Below are 10,859 nucleotides of genomic sequence, written 5' to 3'. Positions count from 1 at the left end.
GGAGCTTGTATACTCTACTCTATTCCACATCACACGGCAATTATGACATGGATTTTGGGTTAGATGGTTTGCTTTGAAAACTAATTAAAGATGAAATTTAGATGAACAAGGAAGAATGGGTTTCAAGTGTACTGATTTAAACTCGAGTCTGGCTGAATTCTAGGAAAGTTTCATTGCCTCGTCCACAGCCAGTTAATCGGTGAAGCTGTTGCTACCGGTGGTTGTCTACAGATCTGCAGACGAAGATGAACATGGAATCGGGGTTTGCTATTGTTTGAAATGCATGTACTATAATAGTTTTGTTGGATGTATATGTATTTTTCAATTTCTGTTTATGTAATTTTCGATTTCTGGCGAGTTGACTCAACAAAAACCAGTTAACCCGTGAGCACCCGTGAACCCGAAAGCTTTACCTGGGACGGGCGCGTGTCAGATAAATGACCACCCGTGAAGAATTTCAACCCGCAAGTTTAGGCTTGTATTAACCCGTAACTCGCTCGTTGGTCACATGCCAGCCCCGTCCCGCCCGTTTGCCAGCTCTAGTTGGATCTAAGTTTTCACTTAACCTATTGAGGATATCTTCCAAAGAAGATTCAGTCGTTGCTGCAGTTCTTTCGTCCATAACTACGTTGTTCACCTCATCTAATTTGTATGTCGATTCAGCTAACTTACGTGATGACTCAGCTAAATTCCTGAGAGACTCTTCTAAAGAAGGAATAGGAACTGAAGGATCATAAAAATGACTACTTTTCAATAGTTTGATTGTATCCTCTAAAGACGAAGAACTAGTATTATAATCTTCTTGCTCGTATGACCGATGCACGTGTGGATAGTAATTGGACTCACCATGGTATGACCCAAAACCTTGAAAAGGTTGGCGTTCCCAACCATTATTCACACTATGATCATAAAAAGAGTAATGTCCATGTTGTTCAGTTGGATAATCATTGTATTGGCTATACCAGTTCGACATCCTAACTGCAAGGAAATTCTAAACAAGCACAAACAATGCTGACTCGACCACAACAAGCCTATTTTATCTAGAAAAAAAAAAGCATGATGGCTCCACTTAGACTGTTTCTAGACTAGCTTATATTCTTTCGAAAAGGAATTCGTTACAATATGAGCAAACCTCTCTGGAATCAATCCGAGTTAAAGTAAGTTGAATAGAGACGAGGGAAGCTCAGTGGAGCTTTGATACCCAAGGCCTCACCGGCGTTACAAGGCGGCGTATTCAACTCACAGTAACCATCATGAACTTCAAAGTATGCTCAAAAGAGTAACCAATATTTTTCGAACGACTTTCCTAATAAGCTCGTTACCCTATCGGTCTCGTTCTAGTCCAAATTTTAAGGTTTAGGTTCGTGTAGGTTACGTGTTGCTAAGTCGGGCAAGAAGGAAACAGTGATGAAATCCGAGTCCTTATCTTGATTTGGCCAGGCCTTGCCCTTTACTAGACAATTAAATCCGATTTCAGGTCCTCAACATATATGCATACGAAATCATCCAGTAAACCCGTTGACAGGAGATTCACGGGTGTTTAGAATTCTTACCTCCCGTTCCAGACGGGGGATGAACCGTTGAAGTCTACTCGGGCCACGATTTCTATGTCATGTACGAACCCGAGGGGCCGAGGCGATATCGTAATCGGCGTCCTTCTCTGCAAACAGTTTATTTAAAACTACCCTTCCGTAGGGTTTTAAAAATAAAGTCCAATGTTCAATGTCCAAAAGAAAAGAATAAAAAAATTTCCAAAAATAAAATATTACAAAAATATCTTACAGTTTCTAAAAAAATAAAAATAAAATTATTTACAAAATCTTCTTCTTCACTCTTTTTGGATTTCTCTTTTCTTTCCTTTTTGGGCTTTTCCTTTAGCTTAGATCCAAATCTGAAAGCAAACAAAAATACCAAAACGCGTAAAAAAGAACAAATAAAATAAAACCTAAAAATCTATAAACAAATTCTTTTCGGAGGCGCAAAAAAGTTCATCGAATTTTATATAATGGTAAGAAGGTTGTCGTTCACTCGGACTTGATGAGATTGATTTTAAGAATTAATAAACTAAAATAAAAGAAAAATATATACAAAATATTGTCACAAGATGAAAAGAGTTATTGGGACTACGATTTCGTCGAATTCATAACATAGGGTTCGATTTATTTATTCTCAACAATTAAAGCTCAATAAATAAAATTAACATGGACTCTGATTTTGCCAAGGTAGATTCTCAAAAGATTAGTTGTAAATCCTAAGCATGATGTATCAAAACATTTAAGCTAAGCATACTTCATCAAATTAAATGACAACCAATTAATTCAAATCATATTTCAATTAAAATTAATGCAAAAAATCTTAAAAAGAATTAAAAATTTTACCCATTTATGACACTCGTCTTCCTCCATCGTCCCAGTGTTGGGGATTAGCTCATCACGTCGAAAACACACTTAAAATATTTATTCATGGCTCACAAAGTGGTTTACAAATGATGAAAATGTGAGAAAATTATTAAAGCAATGATTTTCTTTTCTCTCCCAAACTGCCCTCAAATGTGCTCTCTAGCTCTCTATTTATACACACAGATACATATCACTCAAATATATTCTTCCATAACTGCAAAATCTTCTTCTTTTTAATTAAAAATATCTTCAGAATTTTTTCCTTCTCTTTATTCTATATATTTCTTTACTAAACACATATCTTCTTTAATTCGCAGAATAAAATCCAAGATAAAATCTTCTAAGGATGTCTTTCTTGTTTAATACAAGATAACTTCCTTTTTCTTCAGAACTTCATGTTTATAAGGCAAGAAGATATTCTTATCTTAAAGATAATAAATGTTTTACCGTTGACACCAAATTTCCCGCCAATTTTTCTTTTCAATCAAGGAAGAAGATGGAGTCCCCTTAACCAGTGATGGGGTGCGATTAGCAGCTGGCTCCCTGGGGTGCCCTTATCCAAAATTGAGAGTCCGAATAACATGTGTCCTCCAGGTGCCTATACCAACTTTTCGAGCCGAATGTTCCAAAAATGTTTATTTTCCAAAAATACCTACAAACACATAAAACACCATAATAAGTAGAAAATCGAGTACCAACAATACTGAAAATTGAGGACAATTCGGTCACAAAAATGTGTCTATCACTTACCAACACATATTTCGATAAATATATAAGAGAGATAAACTCGGCTCGAAATATCAAATGTGTATAATCGAAGTTTATATAGCAATACGACTTTTATCTCAAGATAGGAGATAGAGTAGATAGACTTTTGAGTGATAGATAAGTTCAAGTCTCCACATACCTTTTAGTCGATGAAGTTCCACCAGTTCCTTAAGTAGTTCTTCGTCTTTGTATGATGAACGTCGTGGAGTCTAGAGCTCAACTAAACTTTCTACCATAGTCCGAGACTTAGCTATAAGTATACTAGAAATCAAGACTTATAGTTTTGGCAACTAAACTTGACAAACAAGCTTGAGATAGCAACGCTAGCGAGTTCGACCGAGCAGTGCTCTAACAAAATGATAAAAGTACAGCCCTTGTATACACAATTAACTTTTTACCAGAGACATTTTAATGGCGCTCAAGTACTTCTGAGTCCAGAAGGTCAAATTCGAATCGAGTTCGTTTAGTTAAAACCCTATAAATTGTTTGGTCAACGCTAGGTTCATTGGGTTGACTAGGTCATGGTTAACAAAAGTTCACATATATGGTCGATTATATATGAAGTACTCAATCCCATTGATAACAAACTTGAAACTATTATCATAGAGGCTCAAATATATCGTTAACCCTAAAATTCAACATTTCATCATCCAACTGTAGTGATGAGAAACCAATTGTAAACATGTATGATAATGATGAAAATACTACAGTATACTCATCATAATGTTTTTACAAACAATACATACTTTTCAACATTAAAAAAAAAAAAAAAAAAAAAAAAAAAAAAACATATTTCACACCAAAGCAAATTATGCTTCACGATTCTGATTAAAATCTATATATGTGGCAGGCCTCGGTATTTTTTCATGTTTTGCTTCTCTTTTATGCCTCAAACTGTTGACGACAACTCTTACCAGATTGCTCATTTTTTAGCAAGATTTTATTTAGAAGAATATGAAGAAGAGAGTGGAGTGGTGTGAGTGAAAATGAATTCAAATGAAGGATTTATAGCATTTGAAAGTCTTAGCCATTGAGAAAAGAGTCGTTAGAATTTTACCCATTGGTGATTTCTTTAGATCCCCCGCGGGTCTTGTGCGCCCGCCGTGTGTTTCGATCACCCGCTGGCGAGTTGTTTTGGTCCGCGTGTTTCATCACCCTTCACCCACTACTTTTCCCATAATACAAAATCGTGTTTGACCATCACCTTGCTTGGAAAAAAATCATGTATATTGATTGCCATAGGAATTTTCCTTAACATACACAAAGACTTCAACATCGTATCCACTCAAGTGCATTGGTTAATTCGTGCATGGTGAGGGTTTTATTTTATTGCTCTCCGAGTTCTATTAAGGAGCACTTAGAATAAAACCTTTTGAAGTGGTTCAACGTTAGAAAGTTGGGAAATCAGAGCCATTAGATTTTGTTTCTTATGATGTAAAGTTAGAAAATTACGGTCATTAACTTTTGTTTTTGCTGGTGTAAGATATTAGTTTCAGAAATTTAGTTGCTCACTTAACTTTATAAACAGACAAATCGGGTGTATAATGGTATATAGTTAAATTAAGTCGATATTTCAGATAAATTATCAAAAGGGCGTTTGGATATTAGAAGTAGAAGTTACGAGCAAAAAATATTTTGCTTCACATAAATTTTGACTTTTTTTGCTTCTAAAAGTCATTCTGAAATTTTATGTCTAAATTAACTTATTTCTTTTTAACTTCTAAAAAATCTATTTATAGATATTATAGTATATAATAACTTTTTAACATGATTGAGTATCAAAATTAGTTTGAATGGCATTAGAGGGTGTTTGTATATTATCAGGAAAAAAAATGTTTCTACTTCTATATAGTGTTTACAAAGTCAATACCAAAAATTAAAAATAACTTCTAGGCTCTAGACTAAACGGGTCGTAACTAAAACACGGTGCGCAAAAGTTTCCGTCTGGCAAAAAGGGTTTAACTCATACCATCTAGGAACTCTAGACTCATACCATGTATAAACTGTCGAATAATAAATATCTCCATTCCGACACTTTTTTCCCTTTTTTATGCACAATGTACATGAGCATTGGGAGTCTCGGGATAAATGTTTGAAATCGAAATCGTTCTTCAATTTGTTTGACAAATGTTTCCGAGCACTAGTAAATCACGAGTAACAAAACTTTTCATGTTCGGATTCTTATGATCTATCATGTATCTTTCTCAGATATTGTTGTAATATGAACTCATAAAATGAAACAACAACAAAATAATTATTTTACTTTATTTTAAGAATAATTCTATTAAAAAGTGTTAGATTCGATAAGGGATTTTTCCGTAAAAAGACTTAAAAAAAGGTTAAATTCTCTGTCTTCCGAGAATTCTAGTCAATTTTAAAACAGGAACATATGACCTAAAGGGTAAAACATGACCAAGGATACCGTTCATGTCTCTGAAATGATGACTTATATGACTACATGAAGATTGTAGTACTAAATCAAATTTTGGAGTACACTAATAGTGCGCCCCAAAAATTCACTAAATCAACGATACTATATATATTTGAGTGTGCAGCATGAGTCTACTGACTCCCGTCCTTGACCGGTCAACTGGACTCATTTGACTGGTCAAGCATGACTTTTTCCCGTCCTTAATCAATCAACATGACTTTAAGGGGATTCATTTGAGAAAAAACGTTATGATAATTTTTTTAGTAGGGTGAAAAAAGTGTAAAAATGCTGTAAAAAGTCCAAAATAATGCTTTTAGAATTTCTGATAAGGAATAGTAAATATCGGGATATCACCATTTTTTTAAATCGTATTTGGTAAACAGTTCATTTGATATATGTGAAAAATGTGTTCTTTTTTCTTTAATCTAAACTTGTTTTAATACTTCCATGTATAAATGACTTGTGTAGTTTACTCCAACATCTCTTTTTCTTTCCCAAAATATACCCAGTACTCCGGTTTAAGTTAGCTTGTATTCAACTTAATCTATCTTGTTACTAGAAATAAATTGTCATCACCAGCTATGTCTTCTTATACTAGTTGGGAAGAGTCAATTTTCACGACAAATTTATCCTTAATCATGTAGCATTCGTATTCTGTCTTTCGTTTGGTTTATTTGGGAAGTGTCAATTTCCATGGAAAATTAAGTTTTAATCATACAAAATTTGTGTTGCGTGTTCTATGACTTTCGTTTTTGTGAAACACTAACATTCTAAAATACATGAACAATTCAGATCTTAAACCATTTTGTGATTTTATATTAATTTAGGAGATTTAATTTCCATGTAGGCTTCACAACGCTGACGAATTGTATTGTTATGTTTAGATGACATATCTCATTTTAAGTTTAATCCATCCGGTGTAACTCATCGCAGCTGGTAACAATGTAATATGTACTCATCAAATGTAATAAACCTATAGTGATAAAACTAACACTACTAATCAAAATCCTCAGGTTTGTTGTGAAGGCTCGTATGTGACTCTTTTTCGTATATTTCTCTTGGTTAGCTAAATTTAATATTTTCTAATAAGTTATATTTTCCATGCTGTTAGCAATCAAAAATGATAAATAAATCGATTTTCAAAACTTGACAAAAACTGATAAATTGAAAATGGCTCTTATGGCATTTAATTGTTGTGCCCCACCATAAACAAAAAAGTTTTTCCATGGATCTTGATAGATTGTTTACGGGAAGGTGGCTCTGTAACTACACTTTCATCTTCGACTTCCACATCATCACTTTCATCTTTTCCCATGACACTCCCAATTATTTCTTCGCCAGTCAATAAATCTGAAATAATATCCTTTTGAGGATAGTTTAAAGAAATTCAACATCCATTCCACTGTGATAATTCAATTCATTGATTAGATTTTGTAATTCTCTAGTTCCTTTATTATCTAACGCTTCACTTGGATTCTTTGATACAGTGTCATCCATTGAACGAATCTTACAACGACAAAAATAATTTCCAGTAGAATAAGGTGTATTGGTTCATTTTGTTGATTATTTTTTAGAATTAAAAAATATTTTTATAAACTAATTAATACATAATTTAATAATTATTAATTTATGCGATTATTTAATATCGCGATAAATTGATAAATTTTTCCGGTCCCGACTCTATTATTTTATAAGGGTTATACTGTTTTAGGTTGATAAGCCTGAAAGTCCTAAAAACAAGTACCAAATAAAAATGAGAAAATGGACCTAGGTTAGAAACTGGTTTAAGTAAGAATGAAACTTCAAAAATGAAATATATTGCAGAAGAAACAAGATTAAAATCAATAGCAAGACTAGAAAAAATCTTAAAAACAAGTACTAAATCAAAACGAAAAAAAAAACCTTGGCTAAAATATGATTCAAAACAAGAACAAAACTTTAAAAAATAATTATGTAGTAACAAAAGAGTTTTAGATGGTTAATTCTGTTTAGAACCGCTCCAAATGACCAGATCTGAGCATCTGAGAAGGATAGCCTGAAGCAACTAGGATTTCTGTGATGGAGAAAATAAGAAAAAAATTCAGAAAACAGAGAGAAAATTTTTGTTTTATACTATTTTACGACTTACTATATCTTTCAAGATAATTCATCAATCATTTTGGGTGGCCAGTGTTTCATATTTTAAATAAGCATATGTTTGTTGGATTATATTATTAAAACATTGGCTCAAATTTTAAATAAGCATATGTTTGTTGGATTACTATGTTCGTTTGATTATACTACTTGTTCCGTACAAAGTTACGCTATAAATAAACTTGAGCAATAATTATTTTATCCTTGTCTAGTTAACAAAGCCGCTGCATCCAACACCAAAAATTTGTAGAGACATGTTGAATTGAATCACCCGATGAGATCAATAAATGGTCCACGGTTTAGGATGAATATTAATCAGCGACGAACAACTCTATGCTGGAAGAAAACCTTTCATTGTACTCTTTATATATCCCATCCGAGTACTTAGTATATTAGTTTATGATTATATTAATCTTGATAGTTTACTTCAACACTTTAGTTTCACTAAAGAAAATGGAAAAAAAATTATCTCGGTTTCTATTCCATGTTTTTTTCCTGCAGCATCTTAGATTAGGTCGGCTTGTGTTGGTCTAAACTTGAATCGCAACCAAAAATAAATTACCAAGCTCTTTTTATACTTGGTTTGCTGGAATGTCAGTTTTCACGGAAAATGAATTTTTTTGCATCTCAAATATATATTACATGTTTCACTTAATGTCAGACAATACATTAACACTTAAAACTCACTACAATCAAAGGCATAAACTAGTTACTTCTTCATTGTTCACCCAGTTTTCTGTCGATCCGCTACTGTTTAATGATGAAATTTAAGTTATAAACTTAGATAGTAGAAACTTTTAAATCTAGTGACTACAAAATATAAGTCTCATACACTTTTCCCAAGTCGAGTACCAAGATTTCTAAGAAGAGAGATTGGAAACAATTGAATAAGGCAATTCGATAAACATCGGAATGATTCTCAAATCATCACCAACGTAATATGGAATTACGTCTAACATGAACTGGATTAACGTCGATGAAAAAAATATAAATATACATGCCTAAGTATTTGTTATTCGAGATTCATAAAACTTGCTATAAATTAAGCTTTATTTACGTACAACCAGCATGTTATATATATAACATATATACTTTGGAATCATCTATCTGGTTGATTTTTTTCAAACTTTGGTGTTCACTAAGGATCGCCATCTATCACAAAATTTGAAATCGAAATCGTTTTTCAATTCATTTGACAAATGTTCCGGAATACTCGTAAACCACGAGGAACAAAGACTTTCATGGTTCACACTCTTGCGATCATCACGTATGTATCTCGGCGATTTGTTGAAGAAGTACTTCGGTAAAAACATTTTACTCTTTAGATTTTTTAGAATATGAATTGATAAGATGGAACAAAGAAAACTACTTTTTATTTTATTTTAAGAATATACAATTTAAAAAGTGTCAGATTTGATAAAAGATTTTTACCGAAAAGGGAATTAAAAAAGGATAAAATTCTTCGTCCCCTAAGAGTCTTAGTCAATTCTAAAAAAAGAACATCTGATCAAGAGGGAAAAACATGAACAAAAATACCGTTTATGTCCTTGAAATGATGATGTATATGACTGCATGAGGAATGCAGTACAAACAAATTTTGGAGTGTACTAATAGTGCGCTCCAAAAATTGACTAACTCCACAGTATTATATTCGAGTGTGCGAAATAAGTCTAGTAGGAGTGCACTCCCATCCTTGACTGGTCAAGGACAAATTTTTTTCCCGTCCTTGATCAGTCAGCAGGGCTCTAAAAGGACTCATTTGAGGAAAAAAAAAACATTATGAAAAGTTTGCGTAGCGGGTAAAAAGAATATAACCGTGGGAAAAAAATTCAATATGTTGCTTTTAGAATTTTTGGTAAGGAATAGTGAATGTCTGAATTTCATCATTTTCTAAGTCTTATTTGGTAAACATCTCATTTGATATATGTTGAAATAAAATACTCCTTTGGCCTTTGTCGGTGAAGTCTCCGAAAGCAAAATTTGATAAACGTGCTTTTTTTGTGAATCTAAACTTGGTGAGGTCCCCCTACAAATAAATGATTTGTGTAGTTTACTCCAGCATCCCATTTTTTTTCCCGACATCTAACCAGTATTCCGATTTAAGTTAATCAACTTCCATTTTCTTTACCGACCATGAACAACAATATAATTTAATTTGTCTCGCTACTAAAACTAAATTATCATCACCAATTATGTTTTATATAAATTTGGCTTTTTGGACGTGTCAACTTTCATGAAAAATTAATTTTCAATCATATGATATTTCTTTCAAAAGAAAGACAAAACATACTCCAACAAAACACAAGTTATATTCCTTTTATATAGTCATCTTTGGCCAGCTGGTAGAATAATTTTAGGCTATCCGGTATAACTCATCGAATCTGGTAGCAATTAAATATTTACCAGACTTAGAAATTTGTTTTGTTGCTACCATCTGCGATGAGTTATACCGGATAGCCTAAACTTAAAACAAGATTTGTGTCGAACTTTTGTTTAGGGAAGTGTCAATTTCTATGCAGATTAAGTTTTAATCATATATAATTTGTGTTAGGTGTTTCGTTTATGTGAAACACTGAGATGTTAAAACACACGAAGACGTTGTCCCTTTATGACCATTAAAGCACATTATTTACTTCCTACTTGCTCTTAAACCATTTCATGATCTTACAATTTCGGAGATTTAGTTGTCACATCTTCACAAAGCTGACCATCTGTGATTCATAGTCCGTCTATATAGTCATGTTTGGCCAAAGTATCTCATTTTAAGATTAGGACATCTGATACAACTCATCGCAGCTCGTAGGAATGCAATATTTACTCATCAAATACAATAAATCTCATGTAACAAAACCAAAATTACTAATCAAGATTCTCAGATTTGTTGTTAAAAACTCGTTTATGTCTCTCTTTCGTGTATTTTTTCCGGTAAGAAAAATGTGATAATGGTGTATGTTTTCTGGTGATTTCTATTTTCCATGTTATTTTAAGAATAAAAAATGATAAATAAAAAGGGTTCTAAAATTGTACAAAAATTAATTCTCACATCATAGACTGTTAAAGGGTCCTATGGCATTCAATTGTTACGCCCCCACCATACAAAAAATGGTTTTTCCATATTTATTTATTTA

The sequence above is a fragment of the Papaver somniferum genome, chromosome 7 (assembly GCF_003573695.1).
Source record: "Papaver somniferum cultivar HN1 chromosome 7, ASM357369v1, whole genome shotgun sequence".
NCBI classification, from domain to species: domain Eukaryota; kingdom Viridiplantae; phylum Streptophyta; class Magnoliopsida; order Ranunculales; family Papaveraceae; genus Papaver; species Papaver somniferum.
This window is presented reverse-complemented; position numbering follows the sequence as displayed.